Genomic DNA, 18,203 nt, shown 5'->3' on the forward strand with positions numbered 1-18,203 from the left:
TAATTAGCAGAGCTGTTCAAACATGCAAGGGGGGCTTCCTCGGAAGGTGGTGAGTGCTCTTCCCCTGCAGAAGTGCGAGCAGGACGTGGATGCCAGGCAGGAGGCGGAAGGAATGAGGTGCGTCTTAGAGGGCAGGGAGGGCTGCCGTGAAGCGTGTGATGTTAATCTAACTCACCCCTTGCCCATGTCAGACATCACTAATCCATCACCACACTCTTTCAATGAGTGCATCACAAGCCCCTCCCTGACATTTGTGGGGCGTGGGATGAGGGCACAGAGACCTCCTTCTGGGGGCCTCACATGCCTGTGTGTGGACAGTCTAGCCCTCAGGTCCAGGCTCCAACATCCCTCTGCAAACGGCCTCCCCTTGGAAACTACCCCTTCTAAACAGCTACCATTTGGACCTAGGGGCCACACATGGTAACCTGTCACACCTTAGGGGGACTGTCCTAGGTCAATGCCACCACAGGCCCTAGAAGTGCACTCAGGGCTGTTCGGGCAGGGAATTCTGTGGGCCGAGGTACCCAGAGTGTGGCCTGCAAAGTTGGGGATCCTGGCCCCGGGGGGCACATGCCCTTGGCACAGTGCGGTCCTTTCCATGGTGGGTAGTGCAGGCAGAGGGGCTCTCCAGGAGGCCAGCCTCCCTGGCGCTAAAAGTGGTCCTGGCACATTTCGTGCAGCAGGAATAACGCATGGAAATGTATGCTGATGCTCCCCACCTCATGCCCATGGCAGACATTGCCAGTCCATCACTGACTCTTCCCCACTGACCCGGATGCCCCCTGAGAATCCTTCACATAGTGCTCTGGGAGTGACCACTGGTCAGTTGCCATTGCCAGGACAAGGAGCAGCGGGGTTGGCCTGGATCAGTAATTTTGAATCTTATACCATTGGGAACCTCTGCCAATCAACAGCTCAGGCAGAAGCTCAAGATCTGGAAGCAGGAGTGCAGCGCTCAAGATGAGGAAGAGGGACCTCCGCTGACCCCAAGGGCCCCACAGCGTCCAGTGTAGGGGCCAGACGGCTCTGGGGAGCCTTTGGGCTCTTGGATTTGGAGGGACTCTGAGCCCTTCTGCTCATGTGAAAAATGGGAGGGAAAGTGTTTGTCTTGCCTACCTGTGAAAACAGTGTGACCAGCAAATGCAAGGGACGATGACGATGAGGCTCCTCCCAGGGGTGACATTGGTCTCTGGGTTACTCCTGAGCTGCGGCTTGGTTGGGGGGCCAGGTGAGCTGTGGCTATGCCTCAGGAGTGGGCCAGGGTCAGGATTTGGGTTCCTCAAAAGCCCCCAGACCTCCGGCTGGACTCCTGCCCTTTCTCAGTCTCCCCCCGGCCCTCCCACCCCTGCAGGGCCTGTTGTTACCCACGCCCTGCTTAAGGTGTGGAGGGCTACAGGAGAACATCGGTCCCACTCTAACAATAAGAAAAAGCCCGATAATCGAGGAAGTCATACTTTTCTTAGCCCAGCAGAGGGCTGAGGTTGCAAGGCAAGCAGGTGAACTGAATTCCAAAGAGTACAGGCCCTCCGAGAAGAGAGAGGGCACACCTGCTCTTCCACCCTTGGCGGAGCTCGGAAGGAAGAGGCCCACATACAAGCAGTAAGAAAATACAACAAAAATTTTAATGACTTTTTAAAGGTTAGTGTGACAGTTTGGAATCATTGGGAGCCCCGCGCACAGGGGGGTCTACAGCTACTCATCAGCTCTTGTCCACAGGCTTCTGCACGAGAAAAATCTGGAGCAGGACAGGAGACCGCAAGAGCATCCCTCGGGGCTCCGACCACCTGTGAGAGTGCAAGTTAGGAAAGCAAGCCCATGTACAGTGCATCAGGGACACAGAATACCTGTGCACGAAAACCATAAAGTCTTGCTGAGAGAAATGTAAGAGTATCTAAATGAAGGTAGACGGTGTTTATAAATCAGAAGCCTTGATAATGTTAAGACATCAATTCTCCCCAAAATGATCTATAAGTTTCCTGCTATTCCAATCAAAATTCCTGCAGACTGTTTTTTAAAAAGAAATTGAAAAACTGATTATAAAGTTCTTATGGAAACGAAGAGATCTAGAATAGCTAAAACAATTCTGAAAAAGAGCAAAGTGGGACGACCTATGTTACCTGATTTCTAGGCTCACTGTGAAGCTACGGTAATCGAGATGGTATGGTCCTAGTGTAAGAACAGACAGAGAGAATAGTAGAACAGAATAGAGAATTCAGAAGTAGACCCACACAGACATGGTCAGCTTTCAACAAGGTGTCAAGGTAATTCAATTAGGATAAGATAGTCTTTTCAATAAGTCATGCTGGAAAAATGGAACATCTATATGGAAAAAATAAACCTCAACTCTCTCCTCATATCATATACAAAAATTAACTCAGTCAAAATGGATAATCGACTTAAAGGTAAGAGCTGAAACTATAAAACGTCTAGAAGAAAACATTTAAAAAAAATCTTTGTGTTGTTGGGCTAGGCAGAGATGACACTAGAAGTTCAAGCCGTAAAAGAAAAGATTGACAAACTGGACTTGATCAAAACTAAAATCTTCTACTCTTCAAAAGACAGTGGTAAGAAAATGAAAAGACAAAATACAAGCTGGGAGAAAATAATTTCACATCACATATCTGGATTGTATGCAGGATATATAAAGAATTCTCAAACAGACAACCTAGTAAAAAATGGGCAAAAGATTTGGGCACTTTACCAAAGAAAACATACGATAACAAGTAGGCAGATGAAAAGATGCTCAAGGTCATTAGTCATTAGGGAAATGCGGTTAAAACCACAATGAGATCCTACTTCACACCTATTAGAATGGCTAAAATTAAAAAGATTAACCACATCAGGTGCTGGGAGGGTGTGGGGCAACTGGAACTCTCATCCTTAGGGCGGCAATGCAGAGTGTTACAGCCACTTTGGAAAGCATTTGGACAGTTCCTTATGAAGTGAAACTCACACCGACCCTACAAGCCAGCAATGCCTCCCCTGCATATTCACATGAGGGGAATGAAAACATGTCCCCAAAACCACCTGGATGCAAAGGTCCATAACACCTTTATTTGAAAGCACCCCCAACTGGAAACAACCCAAATGTGTATCAAGTAGTGAGTGGATAAATAAATCGTGGCATGCCTGTACAGTAGAATATTACTCAACAATGAAAAGGGCTGAACCACTCCTAGGTACATGCATGCATCAACTTAGACAGATCTGAAGCTCTCTGTCCAAGACACCAGCCAGGCCCAAGACGGCACCCCGGGTGATCTCATTCAAATGATGTTCTGGAAAAGGTAAAACTGTAAGAACAGGAAGGAGATCACTAGTCTCCAGGGCTGGGGGTGGGAGAGCGGACTGACTGGGAGGGGGCACGAGGGAGTTTTGGGAATGGCAGAGCTGCTCTGTATCTTGATTGTGGTGGTGGTTACATGCACGTTGTAAAGTAAATTTTCTTGTATGCAAATTATATCTCAGTAAAAAAAAGGTTTGAATCACATAACCAGGGCAGCGGGGGATGTTCTGTCCCCCTGGGGGGAAATCTGCCCCTCTCCCAAGTGGACAGGGATTTGTTTGATTCCTGGCACCACCACTGACCGCCTGGGTGGAGACGGGAAAGTGATTTTACCTCTCTGAGCCTTAGGCCCCTCATCGGTAAAATGGGCATAATTCTTACCTGTGAGGTGGCTGACCATGTACTTAAGGGGCTGAGTGCTGGGTCTGGCCCAGAAGTGATTTATAAGTAATAGTTATTCCTTATATATATATGTATTTTTTTTTTGTGGAAGATTAGCCCTGAGCTAACATCTGCTGCCAATCCTCTTCTTTTTGCTGAGGAAGACTGGCCCTGAGCTAACATCCCTGTGCCCATCTTACTCTGCTTTATATATGGGACACCTGCCACAGCATGGCTTGCCAAGTGGTGCTGTGTCCGCACCTGGGATCCGAACCGGTGAACCCCGGGCCACCAAAGTGGAACGTGCGCACTTAACCCCTGCACCACCAGACTGGCCCTATTCCTTATAATTTTAACATATCTGTCTTTGCCTACCTAGGCTGTAGGCTGCCAGAGGGGGAGCATGATTGTTTTGTATTTGTATTCTTCTGTCCCCACACCCTGCCCCCCAAGAGGCAGCAGCAGAGGCCTCTGGGACTCCTGGCTGGCATGATGCTGGAAAGAACTTGCAAGGACAGTTGGAGATGCCCAGGCCAAACCATCCTCTCCTAGGAGAAGGGCTGTTCCTGCTGCCGGGCTTCCCCAGGAGAGGGTGACCACTCAGGGCTGGCAGTGCCTCGAACTTCCCAGAGACGGGGAGGCAGGAGGGTGCCCACTCACGCTCAGAGTCCCAGGACAAGCTCAGGGAGGCAGGAGGTCCAGCTCCACTCCAAGCTCTTGGCCACACGTGCAGCCTGCCCAGCTGCCACCTCCCTTCCAGCCTCAGCTGGGAATATGCTCAACTGGGAATATGCAACTGTTCGCAGGATTGATTTTACAGCAAAGGAAACAGTCTATGAAAGTGCCCAGCAAGTGAGGGATTATTATTATTCCTAAAAATATGATGATGAATAGTAATATTAAAGAGATCGTATACACAATGGAATATTGCTCAGCCATAAAAAAGATGAAATCATGTGATTTGAGACAACATGGATGGACCTCGAGCGTATTATACTAAGCAAAATAAGTCAGGCAGAAAAAGTCAAATACCATATGATCTCACTCGTAAGTGCAAGATAAAAACAACAACAGGGCCAGCCCCATGGCCAAGTGGTTAAGTTCAAGTGCTCTGCTTTGGTGGCGCAGAGTTCACGGGTTCGGATCCTGGGCGCAGACCTACACACCGCTCATCATGCCATGCTGTGGTGGCGTCCCACACAGAAGTACTAGACTGACTTACAACTAGGATATACAGCTATGTACTGGGGCTTTGGGGAAAAAAAGGGGAAGACTGGCAAGAGATGTTAGCTCAGGGCCAATCTTCCTCACCAAAACGCATACCTAAAAAACAACAACAAACAAACACATAGACACAGAGATTAGATTTGTGCTACCAGAGGGGAAGTGAGGAGAGGGGAGTGTGAAAGGTGTAAAAGGGCATATGTATAAGGTGACAGATGGTAAGCAGTCTTTGGGTGGTGAACGTGACGTAGTCTGCACAGAAGTCAAAATATACTGATGTGCACCTGAAATGTATATAATGTTATAAACCAATGTTACCTCAATATAAATTAATTAATTAAGTAATTTTTAAAAAAGAGATATCTCCCGGGGGTGGGGAGGCTGGCTGGGGGCTGATTCAGTTCTGCGTCATAAGGGCCCTGCCAAAAGCCATTCAGGGGCTTCTACCGCCCTTGGGGAGAAGACCAAAATCCTTCCCGTGGCTGCCGGGCCCTGCTGGTCTTCCTAGGGGCTCTTTCTCTGACCTGTTTCAGGGAGCTTGGTGCACTTGTGCATTTCCCTCTGTGGGTCCTGAATAAGGCCTGTCTGCCCCTAGACCGTGAGCCCCATGAGGATAGGAATTGCTCTCAGAAAACCCAGTGTCTGCAGGGTAAATAAACAGGAACACACAGAGAGGGTGGGTTCTCTGCCTCCTTTCAAGGTCCCGCAGGGCTCACGTCCTCTCACTAGACTCTCCCTGGAGGCTGGGACCTGGAAACCAAGAGGCAGCTGGGAGCCAGGGATGCGGAGGTGGGCCCGCTGGGTCTTGGAGCTGGTTCCAACACTGGAGGGAGCGTCTCCTTGAAGGAGCCCGTCACTGGCTGGATCAGTGACAGGGTACTGGAGTTTCCAATCTCTGGGAACTCAGTGGCGAGAATTCAACACATCACAGGGCCTGGGGGGGGAGGGCACAGCAGGGGGACAAGTGGACGGCAGGCCTAGGCCTGCATGAGTTGACCTCGTGCAGGAGAAGGGGCTGGCGGCTGTGAGGACAGGCCCTGAGCCTGTGACGCACAGTGGGGGGCCTGCTGGGGGGATATTGTGGATGTGTGAAGACCTCTGTGTGGAAGGATAGCAAGGGAGATGGTGGCCCAGCCAGTGGGAGGGTTGCACCCCCCTCCCCTGCCAGAGGGCTGTGGGAAGCAGGGCCCACCAGGCGAGGCCCCACGGCTGCCTTCCAGGCTCAGGCCCCAGTCTCATAATTACTTCTACCTGATTTTCTTGTCAGCCTCACCTCTCTGCCTCTCCCTTCACCCCTACCTGATTCCCTGTCAGAATCCGCTCAGCCTTGGCCCACCCTCCCCTGCCTGCTTCCAGGTCTTTGCTCAGGCTGTTGCCAGAGGAACCCAGGAAAGCCGGCCCCTCTCTGCCAGCTGCAGTCCTGTCCACAGCAGCATCCCTTCAGAGGGGACTGTGCTGTGTAGAGCCTGGTCTTTGGGCCACACTGCCTGGGGTCAAAGCCCAGCCCACTGCCTATTTGCCAGAGATGTTTGCCTGAGCCTCCGTCTTCCCTCACAGTGCTGAGAGGGGTTTGGATGAGACCATGCACTGCAGGACCAGGACAGCCATCATGCATTGCAGGACTGTGCCCATCAAGGCTCTGTCAGTGCATTTCCCAGGCTGCTTCCTCCGTGGAGCCCTCCCTTGTCTTCCCAAGACTTTATAGCCCCTCCTGAGTGCCCGGAAAGTGCCCCCTCAGTGCCCAGGAGACAAGACCAGCCTGCGTGTCGCCCCCGCCCCACAGTTGGCCCCCGAGCAGCAACGAGGGCAGGGACTGCACTTCTCTCTGCACCCGGCACAGGGCCGGCACTGAGAACAGTGAACGAGTCCTGCTAAGGCGTATTGACTTCTCTCCACCCCAGAGTTCCTCAGGGAACAAGATAGAAGGAAATGCTGGCTAAAAGTGAGGGCGGAAACAGTAATCTTGCCCAAAGCTTTGTCTCATCTTTACTATTCCCGTCAGCCCGTCATTCCCCCATCCTTCTTGGGTGTCACTCACCTGGCTCCACCACTAGCCTGAGAATCCCCCAGAGCAGAGGTTGGCTCTCCAGCTCAGAGCCTGGCACACAATAAACGCTTAGTGAATCGTGGGTGGATGCATGAAGCAGAGAGTGGATGGTCTGGAACAGTTTCCCATCAGACCCTGGTCTGAACTAAACAGCCCTGGCCCTGGGGTTCCACCTCTTCCCTATGGGCGTCTCCCCTCCCGTAGCTGCAGACACAGTCGCATGGGGCTGGCCGACATTGCTGTGTTCAGGGGCGGTGGGGGACCTCTGTTCCAGCTGGGCCGTCAGCTGGCCCTGGTGAAGGGCTGTCCACAGAGACCTGGAAATCCACTGCCAGGGCAGCCCCAAGGGGAGACCCTTTCCATTTTCGGGCTCCTGCTCACTCACATAGAGCCATTATCCAGATAATCCGGAGCCACCCTGCCTTGGCTGAGCGCCTGCTGAGAGGAAACTGCTAGGAGTCCAGGAAGCCTGCTGTCCATGTGGGGACAGGCTTGAGGGAAACCCGTTCATCTGGGGGCCCTGGATGCCCTGTCACAACCTCAGGCGCCAGCTCGGAGCCCCTCTGTCCCATGCCCAGGTGTTGGTTTTCAGTTCCTGCGCCCACAGGTTCACATCCTCCAAAGGAGACACGTCCAGGCTGTCAGCCTTGCACACGCATCACCGCCCGCAGCCTGACCACAGTGGGAACCACAGGGGCTCTGGTGGTCGCCCCTGCAGGCCTCATGCTCTTCCCGCCTTTTCCCTACTCTTCTCTCAAGACTAGGACCAGATGTCACCTCCTCTGGGAGCCCAGATGAGTCTGCGGCACCCTCCTCTGTGCATGCGTGCAAAGCTGTCTTCACATACATCTGTGTTCACACCACTCACTGTCCCTCTGGTGGGCGGGGCTTCTTGAGAGCAGGGGCTGATTCTTCTTCTTTCAGTCATTCAGTCAGCAAACATTTATTGAATACCTACTGTGTGCTTTGGGGCCTTACAGAGGTGAACATGACAGACATGGTCCCTCCCCTCATGGAGCTGAGGGTCTGATGGAGGAGGCAGATAATGAATGAGAATGAAGTGAAGAAGCCCCTCTCAGACTGTGACAGTGCTGGGAGGGAATGCACAGGGTGTTAGGATGGAGAATGAGGCGGCGAACTATCTATGGGCAAGATGGTCAGGGAGGCCTCTCAGAAGGAGCCGTGATTGTGCTGAGACCCGAGGATAAGAAGGCAGCAGGGAAGTGCTGGGAAGAGCATTGCAAGCAGTGGGAACAGCCTGAGCAGGTGCTTTCCAGGAGGAACGGGTCCACAGGTTGCTGGCCCAGTCAGAGAACCGGTGCAGCTCTGGGGAGAGAGAACCAGCAACAAAATGGGATAGATGAGCAAGGGTCGGGCCTTGTGCCAGGGCAGGGAGTGGACAAGAGAATGACACAGTATGACTTACATTTTAAAGGCTACCAAGCAGGGAATGGGTCAGAGCAAGGCCACTGCCATTGCCCAGGAGGCGGTGGTGCCTGGACCAGGTGGTGACAGAGGAGGCTGTGGGAAGCAAATGTAGCGCTGGGGGAGGGACACAGTTCCAGGGAAGCAGGCGTGCCTCAGGGCCAGCAGAGACCGCCTCTGCTCTGAGTTGCCTGACACTTTGCTCAGTCCATCCAGGAGCAGGGACATGGCCTGGCTCACCTCCTGCTGGCAGAGCCCAGGTCTCTGCGGTCACTCCCTGCTCAGTCACTCCCTGTAGCCACCTGTCTGCAGGATGTTGCCCAAACTCCTGAGCCTTCCCATCTCATCTCCCACTAGACCTCAAACTACAGCAGCCACAGATTGGCCCCATCACCTCAACCTCCTTGCCTTTGCCTGGGCTGTTCCTCTGGCCTAGGATGCCAGCCTCTCAATCAGCACCTGTCAGAAGCGGCCCTGACCTTCAAGATCCAACTCTCGGGGACCAGCTGCCTAGATCACCCCTGCTGGGCCCCCTTGCCAAAGACAGCTCCCAGCATGATGATCCCAGAGTCCCCACTGGGCAGCTCCAAGGGCCTTCCATTCAGGGAATTCTGGAGAGAAAGGAAACCCCACATGGCTGTGTGGCCCCGGCATGCCCCATGAGCTCTCTGGGCCTTCCTAAGTTCTGACCACTCACCATCAGCATCCACAGTGCACGAGCCTGTGCTCTTCTCCCTCCCTGGGAACGAGCTGGGTGGGCAGTAGGAGGAGCCTGGGGCCTGGGCAGGGAAAGGTCAATGTTGGGTCACTGTCCCTCCTCACTGCCTCTGCTTTCTCACAGACCACAGAATGTCAGAGCTAGAGTGGACATTAGAGAGGACCCTGCCCAGCCCCATGGGGAAACTGAGGCCAGTTTCCTACAGACATTTGCCCACTGTCATGCAGTACGTTCCTGACGGACCTCAAGTCTCCTCCTCTTAGGCCAGTGGTTTCCCAACCTCTGTCCCATCTGAGCTCCACAGGTTCTCCTTTACTCCACGTGGGTGGGAGGAGCATGGGGTGGGGGTGGGGCCTTGAGACAGACGATGCAACAGCGCTGGGGTGGCCTCCAGAGCCTCATGCGCTGAACAGCGGAGGCCTTGGAGCCAGACTACCTGGGTTCCAATTCTGACTCCACCACTCACTGTGTAATCTTTGGCAAGTTATTTAACCTCTCTGAGCCTCAGTTTCTTCATCTATAAAATGGGGATAATAATAACAGTATGTATTTCACAGGATTATTGTGAGGATTGAAATGTATATTTTTGCATGACTTTGCATCTATATTTGCAATCCACACAAACCCCTTAGCACAGTGTGGCACATGCTAAGTGCTGCCTAAGTGTTTGCTGCCATTATCCTCTTCATTCCTCCTTCCCCGAGCTATGCCCACAGCCCCCTGGGGTAGAGTGTTGGTGTGGGTATTCTGCAGCAGACTCAGCAGGTCTGGGATGGCTGGGGGGCCAGGGCGGCTGTGCACAGGACCATCTCCTGCAGGGTGCATGCTCCATGCTGCTGAAGTCCAGGAACTCCAAGCGTGGCCAGGGAGACCTCTGATTGAGTGGAGGTGGCCGTGTCCACCAGGAAGGTGCTGGTGGGGGGGGGGGGCAAGGTCACACTGTGGGGGCTGAGAGGGCAGAAGGAGGGCACAGGTCGGCGAAAGAGTTTTCCAGCCCTGCAAGGATTCTGGGTGGGCTGCCCTCTGGGGGTGTCAAGGCCCCCCACCCAGTGGCAAATTCTGGGCAAAGGAGCTGGGGCAGTTGTCCCATCTGTCTCTGAGGATGGAGGGAGGGGCCTCTTATGGAGGGGTCTTGCTAATGCCCCTTGAGGGGATGCTGACACAAGGCAAGGGTTCCCTGGTACTTAGACAGCCGAAGGCTGGGGGCTATAGTTCATGAGCAGGGGGTCGTATCTGGGGACTTCTGAGAAAACTGAGGAGGGGGCAGCAAGGGTGAGAGCAGAGGGGGAGGGGAGCCCATGGTAGAGTGCCAGGGGCTAACAGCACAGCCCTTCCCTGGGACCCGCACTTCTGCAAAATCGCTAGAAATTCCAAATGCTCACTAGTGGAATCCCAGTAGCAATTGGTGCAGGAGCCAAATTCTGCATCTGGGCTGACATGAGGGGCAAAGCGAGGGCCAGAGGCAGAGGGGCCCCGAGACCCTGTGCCTGCAGGATCCCCAGGAATCTTTGGACTATGGGAATTGGGAGGGTTCAAGGCTATCTCACCTGAATGCCGTGGGCCGGGGGACAGAAGGGCACAGAGCACAGAGGACTGAATACTGGACCAGGGGGCCTGGATGCTGTTTTCCACTCCACTTGCTGATGCTATACTGGATCTGACCCTGGCGGTTTGAGTGTTTGCAAGGTGTTTTCACTAAACAGCTTCATTCTGTTTTATTCTTCTACTTTGCAGGTGTGGACACGGATGCACTGAGAAGTAAAGCAAGGCGTTCAGAACCAGAGCGTGAACCAGGTGTGGGTTCAGCCCCAGAGCGTCTGGGCCCTGGCCTCGGAGGCCAGCGAGTGAAAGGACTTGGCCAAGTCCCTGGGCCAGGCAGAGGCAGATGAGGGATGACTGCCAGGTAAGCGGAGAGGGGATGCCTCCTGCCTGCAGCCCGTCCAGCTCTCCAGGATCCCTCGCGCAGGCCCGCCCCGGAGCGCTCACCACACCCACAGCTCCTCCAGGCCACCAGGCGCAGCTCCCCAGCTCCCGGAGCCCGCAAGTGGGGCTGGAGCCGGGAGGGTTTCTTGAGAAGCGGGATGCTGGGGGCAGCGCCAAGCCCAGGCAGCAGGCGCGGGAGGGCTGGAGTGCCAGGCGCGCAGGTCCCAACTCTCTGTCCAGGGGAATGTGGCCCCTCCCACTGTCCCTCGACCTTCCCACTCATGCCAGACACCACCCGGTTGGCATGAGGGTGCAGGTAACCAGCTCTCCCACTTCCTCAGGCCTGAACTGCGGGACTTTATCTCTGCGTGGTGCTGCAGGAGAAAAAACCCTGGTGAGTCAAATTTGTGACAGTCACACCCTATTCTAAATGCGACAGGAGGAGCTCACTACAGAAATCTCAGGGGGCTTTGATAAAGCAGCCATCGACTAGAGAAATGTCATTGAAAAGAAAATGGTTGCAATCACTTTTGCCTTCTTAGCGAGTGGCAGAATTTGTATCACAGAATAAATAAACCTATATTGCTGGGGACACCGAGAAAAGGTGAGGCTGGGGAGAGGGCCTTTGTGACCCGAGAGCTGACTCACCCCCTTAACGCAGAGGAGACAGTGGTTTTGGAGATGGAAGTTGGAACCCAAGGGAGTGGGGACTCTGCTGTGTGGCCAGCAGGTGGAGGTCTTGCCTCAGCCCCTCGTAGCTGCAAGGATCCTTGGTCTTCATCAGCATGTGCTTCTGCACAGAGTAGGACACCTGGCAGGCCTCAGATGTCCTCCTAGAATCAAACCAACTTCCAACTTCCAACTCCCACCCTGGTCTGGGGGTGAGGGAGGGCTCCAACCTCTTCCCATCAGCTCACCTTCAGTTCTCCCAGCCCAGCCCTCCATCCCCACCGTCACTCCAGCCTTCAGAAATGAGAAGCCTCCCAAAGTCCGAGAATGAGGGCCTTTGTCAGGGGACAAGGGTCGGGGGAGGTCAGAGTGACCTTCCTGCTTCTGCCATTTTCTCAAGCTCCTTCGGCTTAAAATGTTCCGCATGCTGCGGGGCAATATTTTGGGGATGCGCTTCCTGAACCCCTCCCTCTCTTGCCCAAGTTGCCTGGCAAGTTGTCACCATAACTGTCCTCTGTGTCCACATGGCCTCCTGGGGGCTCCAGCCTGTGACTTCATTTGGGACTCAGGGCGAGCCCTGTAGGCTCCTGGGGGAGGGGGAGGGGGAGGGAGCTGGCTGCGTCTCAAGGACGGGCAGGAGACTCACCTCCCCAGTCTCCCAGTGGAGAAAGAAGGGCAGCCGTGCCTTGTCATAGTCCTGGGAAAAAGGCCGGCCTCTGTGGGACAGCCTGGCCTCTGTCTCCTTCTTGCTGGAAACTACCTCCTGGTGGACCTCCAGGCCTTCATCTGAAATGACCGGGCAGGCAGGGGAGGAGGGAAAAGCACATGACCTGGAACTCTGGGTGGGGGGGCACTCTGAGGAGCCCCTGCTCCCTGCCTCTCTTCACGTGGCTAAGGGCTTATGGGAAGGGGAGGGGTGCCTGGGGACGAGGGTACAGGGAAGAGAAGGGGTGGGATGGCTGGGGCAGTGCCCAGGGACCCAGCTTCCACTGAGTAGAAATCCCCAGGGCATACACCCCAAATCGTTTTCTCTGTAAAAAATTACACGAGAAACATATGCTCGTTATTGAAAAAATCTAAAAACCTAATGAGAAAAAAATCCATATTTCTACTTAGCAGTAACCACTGTTAACAACTTGGTTTGCCTTCCAGACGTATGCAGATATATGCGCGCACATGCATGTGTAAGAGTGTGTTTCTGCACACACACACAGGATGCTGCTATCCATGCCATGGGTAACTTGCTCCCCTCCCCCACTGCCCCTGCAACAGTATAAGAAGAAACTCTTTCCATCCTGAAATATGTCAAGCTACGTCTTCATTTTTAATGACACACACTACTTCATTGTATGGCTAGATGATCACTTATTTAACCAAATCCCCTAGTACTGTAAACTTAGATTGTTTCTAAACTTTGGTTTCATAAACAATGATGTAAGGTAAATCTTTTCATGCTTACCTGATTTTTCTTAGGAGATACTCCCAGGAGTGAATTGGAGTGAAATGTACCCAAACCACATTTTATAAAGTCACTTGATATGTATTTCCCAATTACCTTCCAGAAAACTTGTTCAGATTTTAGTCTCTCCAGTGGTGTAATACTACTACAGCTAAAATGTTAAAAATTTTGGTCTTCACCATCTTCTCTCAAAACACAGAAGAGGTCTTGGACATCCAAACAGATGAGTTTATCAGACTTACCAAATTTGCCGTCTGCATGGCAAGAATTGGCGTTCCCAATGGTGTCCCAGGAGCCTAGGTCATTCGAGGGGCTTCTGAATCATCCACTTCAGCTGATCATCTCAGCAGGTGGTCAACAGGACGTAGGAAGCAGAATCCTGGCCAGGAGGCTGGAGACCCAGGTTCTAGCCCAGCTCTGCCTGTCTTCATGTCTGACCATTAGTGCCTCGCTTTACCTGCCACCTGCCAGATGGGGACGCCACTTCTGGCTAGATCCTTTCGTGGGGCAGTTGTGAAGATTGTAACCATCGGAACCCTTTGTAAGTATTAGCCTGTTCCTGGTATAAAGAGCTGTCAAGAAAGTAGGTGTGGTACTAGTAATGTGGCTTTCGTGCTAGATTAATTTCTGAAAGTGGGTGCTTGAGTGTAGGGCAAAATATTGCTAACGTCCATTGAACACATACTGTGCTCCAGGCACTGCACTATGCCCTTCACCTAATATCTCACTAAATCCTTACAAAAACCCTATGAAGTTGGTGCTATTAATATATCCACTTCCTAGATGAAGAAATGGAGGCTCAGAGAGGTTGAGTCACTTGCCTAAAGTTACACAGCTAACGCAGAGTAGAGACAATCCTCATAGAGGCAGTCGAAGAGAGACCATGCAGTTGACAAAACAGATTCCTGGAATCCTGTCTGCAGTACAGCCTCTGTTACAGAGTAAGTGATGGTGTTTTCACAAAGAAAAGAGCTGAGGCTCCTTGTATTGAAGTCAGAGCCCAGATAATCCACCTGCTGATTAATCAAGTGCTCTGGCTGGGGGCAGTTCTCATAGGAATGCAGAAGCCAAGGCTCAGAGTAACGAAGTAACTGGTCAGGGCACAATAGTCCTGTCCACTCGATCAAACTGCGGGGTCCCTCATTCCCTTTTGCAGTGGGTAGAGCTGGATTCCCAACTGCGAATTTTCTGTAACTTAGAATACGATCAAACATACCTCATACAGAACTTCCCCTGATCCCTGACTGGGGGCAAAACCTTCCCCTCTCCAGGGCTCAGCCACTGAACTAAACGCTCAGTGGGCAATTGTTCCAGCCAGGAGCAGGTCAGACGGTCTCAGGGCCTGGAGGCCGCTGGTCTGTGGATGCAGAGCGCCAGGGGACAGAGGAGCTGGAGGGCTGAGTGTGCACGTGCAGAAGCCAGAGCAGGTTGTAAATGTGTGCATGTGTGTCAGAGCTGGGCTCAGCCTCCGGGCGAAGCTTGTAAATGAGGGTGGGGACCACGGTGAATGAGCGCTTAGGCCATGCAGAACAGGGATCTGGTGTTTCCATAGTTTCTGATGTTAGAAGAGAAAACCTAAATTCTGATTTTTAAAGGTCAGCAAAAAAAATGAATACTCCAAGGTCAAATGAAACCTATCACAGATCTGGGCCTGGTCCTTCCACCGCAGGCTGCGAGGTGGGCAGGGCTGGACCCTCCCAGAGCAGCCAGCACCAGGCATCTTTTCTTGGAGCGCCCCCCACCCCTTGCGTTTCTCTCTAGTCCAGGTGTGCCGCTGCAGGTCAGGTTACTTTAAAGGGCCATGACCCTTCAGGGAAAGCCCTCCCTTTGCCCTGGCCAGACCGGTTTGGAGGGGGCATTGCTAGCAGCTCTAGAAAGAGAGGCCAGGAGAGGGTAGTGGCCTGGGAGCCAGGGGACCTGGGTTCTGGCTGTGTGACCGAGGGGAGTCACAGCTCTCTCTGCGCCTCAGTTTCTTTTTGATCTCTCCATGATACTTAGGGAAACAGTATGCTATGCTGATTAAATGTAAGGGTTGCCCCTTACTAGCTATGACAAGTCACTTAAGCTCTCTCTGCCTCAGTTTCCTCATGTAAAAATGGGAAAATAATATTTAATTTATTGTTATGAGAACTAAATGGGAAATGTGTACAAAATGCTAAGCATAGTGCCAGGACATGGAAAGCCTTTAAGAAATGCTAGTGATTTTTGTTGCTGGGAACCCCACTTAGTGCTATATTTTGAATCACAGATTGTCTGACTAGGAAGAAGGGGCCTTAGTGAGCTGAGAGATGAACTGAGGCCCAAACAGAAGAAGGACTCACCCCGGGACAGACAGCTCTCTGGGGACAGGGCCAGGTGCCCACGTGGTCCCATGGCAGGGTGTGGGGAGAGGCCCTGATCGTGGACCCTCCACCCGAGGGCCGTCCGTGGCTGGGCCTGGAGGTCGTCCGCCTTCCCGCGTGAGCAGCAGTGTTTCGGGCCCACCTGGAATGGGTGAACAGCTCTGAGAGAGCTGCTAATAGGCATGATTGTTTTCCCTTCCTGCTGGCAGGAGGAAAGCACCTAAGCAGTCATTACCCTGGGTTAATTATCCCTGAGGGCAAACAAAAGTTTAGCTGAACGGAAAAACGGAGCTGGGCGACACCACTTTAATACCGACTCTCACAGTCTAAGCAGCCACAGACCGCAGAGGACAGGCCTGTCAAATTTATTAACTTCGTCCAGTGAGGGAGTGTGGAACGCTGCTGGACAAAAGAGGGGGGAGTGTCTTTTCTAAGATTTGGGTTCCCACTGACGGGTTCTGGAAGGGTCCAAGGGAGGCAGGGGTCAGTTCTGGATTGGTGACTGTTTCTGAGGCAAGATTAGGAGAAATGGGGATTAATTAGGGGCTGGGTGCTGTCATTAGGCAAGAGCAGCTTAGCAATTGGGTTTCCCCAGGAATAAATAAAAACAGCAGCAGGGCTCTCGCGGGGTCTCATTGGTGAGAAAGCAGCAGTCGCCAATGAGGGGGTGATTGTGGCATTTTACACCTGCTGCAGGACCTTGGGGAAAGCAGCCTTTCCTGTTAACTTTGCAGCTGGTTTTGTCTGTGTCTGTCCCCCAGCCAGAGGGATGGCAGAGCTGCCTTTGTTTCTTTTCAGACTGAGTTGATTTTCACACTTTTAACCCTATTTGGGTTTCTACTCCTTCACAACCAAGTCAGCAAAAATTAAAACATGATTACTGTTACAGCATCTCTATTGCTATTTTAATTTCCTTTTCCAAATTGAAATGGCCCAAATGAAATAAAAATAGGAAGGAATGGGTCACTAATGTAGAAACTCAGGCAGGGTCTCAACCCAGACCACATGCTTCGGGAGGATTCGCCCAGAAATGCAACAATTTAGGCCAAACTAAATGAAAGCTCCAGGAATAGCCGTGTGCCTTATTCCCTGAAAATGGTACGATGATGAAAGTCAGGCAAAGTCTAAACACCTCATGGGTTCCCTTCAATTTGGTGGAAAAGGGACTGTGGGTTTGGAAGCGCTCAGAGGGCACTGTGACACCTGGTTCTTGTCTCCCGTTTGGGATCAAGAGCATCTCAGAGGGAGACGGAAAAACTGCTAGTGTGACTTTTCCCCTCCCAGCTGGCAGGAAGAAAGTATGTAAGCAATAATTACCCTATTTCCTAATCTCTGATGGCACACACGGGCTCGGCTGGATGGAATTCACAAACTGCTGGTTTGTTTAACCAAGCAAAAACTTGAGACCCTCAAGCCAAAATGGCTGGTGAGCTTTCCTTGCAGAGCGTCCCCTGTAGAACTAGGAAAGTTCCAGACAGAATGGAGAATCCTCGTCTACAAAACAGGAGTTTTGTTTTTAAAAACAGAATTACATTGGAATAGACATTTCTTGAAAGCAGATACACGAATAGCCAATAAGCACACGGAAAGGCACTCAGCCTCATGAGCCGTCAGGGAAATGCACGTTAAACCACAACAAGATACTGCTTCACACCCACTAAGAAGACAGGTAATGCAAGTGTTGGCAGGACGTGGAGAAATGCAAACCCTCATACACTGCTGGTGAGAATGTACAATGGTGCAGTTGCTTTGGAAAACAGTCTGGCCTGGCCATTCCTCAAGGCAAAGAGTTATCGTAGGATCCAGCAATTCCACTCCTGGGTAGATCCCCAACGAACTGAAAACATATGACCACACAAAAAGTTGTACATGAGTGTTCATGGCGGCTCTATCCACAAGAGCCAAAAGGTGGAAAGAACCCAAATGCCCATCAGCTGATGAATGGACCAACAAAATGTGTTATCTCCACACAGTGGAATATTATTTGACCGTAAATGGAATGAAACTCTGACACAGGCTACAACACGGATGAACCCTAAAAACATTATGCTGAGTGACAGAAGCCGGTCACAAAAGCACATATTGTATGGTTCCTTCTATGTGAAAAGGCCAGAACAGGCAAATCCACAGAGACGGATGGTAGCTTAGTGGTTGCCTGGGGCAGCGGGCGCTTGGAGGGAAATGGAGAGTGACTGCTAGTGGGTCCAGGAGTTTCTCTGTGGAGTGATGGAAATGTTCTGGAGTTGATTGTGTTGCACAACTCTGTAAGCACTAAACGCCGTTGAACTGTACACTTTAAATGGGTGGATTTTATGGTGTGTGAATTAGATCTCAATAAAGCTGTTATTAAAAAAATAGGGGAAACTGGGTGTGGGATATATGGGAGCTTTCTGTACTGTTTTCACGACTTTCCTGTAAACCTACAAAGGTTCTAAAATTAAAAGTTTTATTTAAAAAATTACAGATGAAGAGAACAGCGAGCCAATTCATTTACTGGCTTCCCAGGCCTCAGTCTTCCCCAGCTCCTGTCCCAGGCAGCTGAAGAGGAAAACAGGGAGAATATAAACCAGCAACACTCAGTTCTCAAGCTGAAGTTCAGAGGGGAGGGGGCACACAGGGCCCGGGTAAACAAAGTGGATAATGGAGAAGACACTCTTCTGTAAATAGGAGGCTTGGCCAGGAGTGTTCCAGATGCAACGTAAGCAAAAGCAAAAGAAACTGACAGGGTA

Source organism: Equus asinus, chromosome 2, assembly GCF_041296235.1.
Source record: "Equus asinus isolate D_3611 breed Donkey chromosome 2, EquAss-T2T_v2, whole genome shotgun sequence".
Lineage (NCBI taxonomy): Eukaryota > Metazoa > Chordata > Mammalia > Perissodactyla > Equidae > Equus > Equus asinus.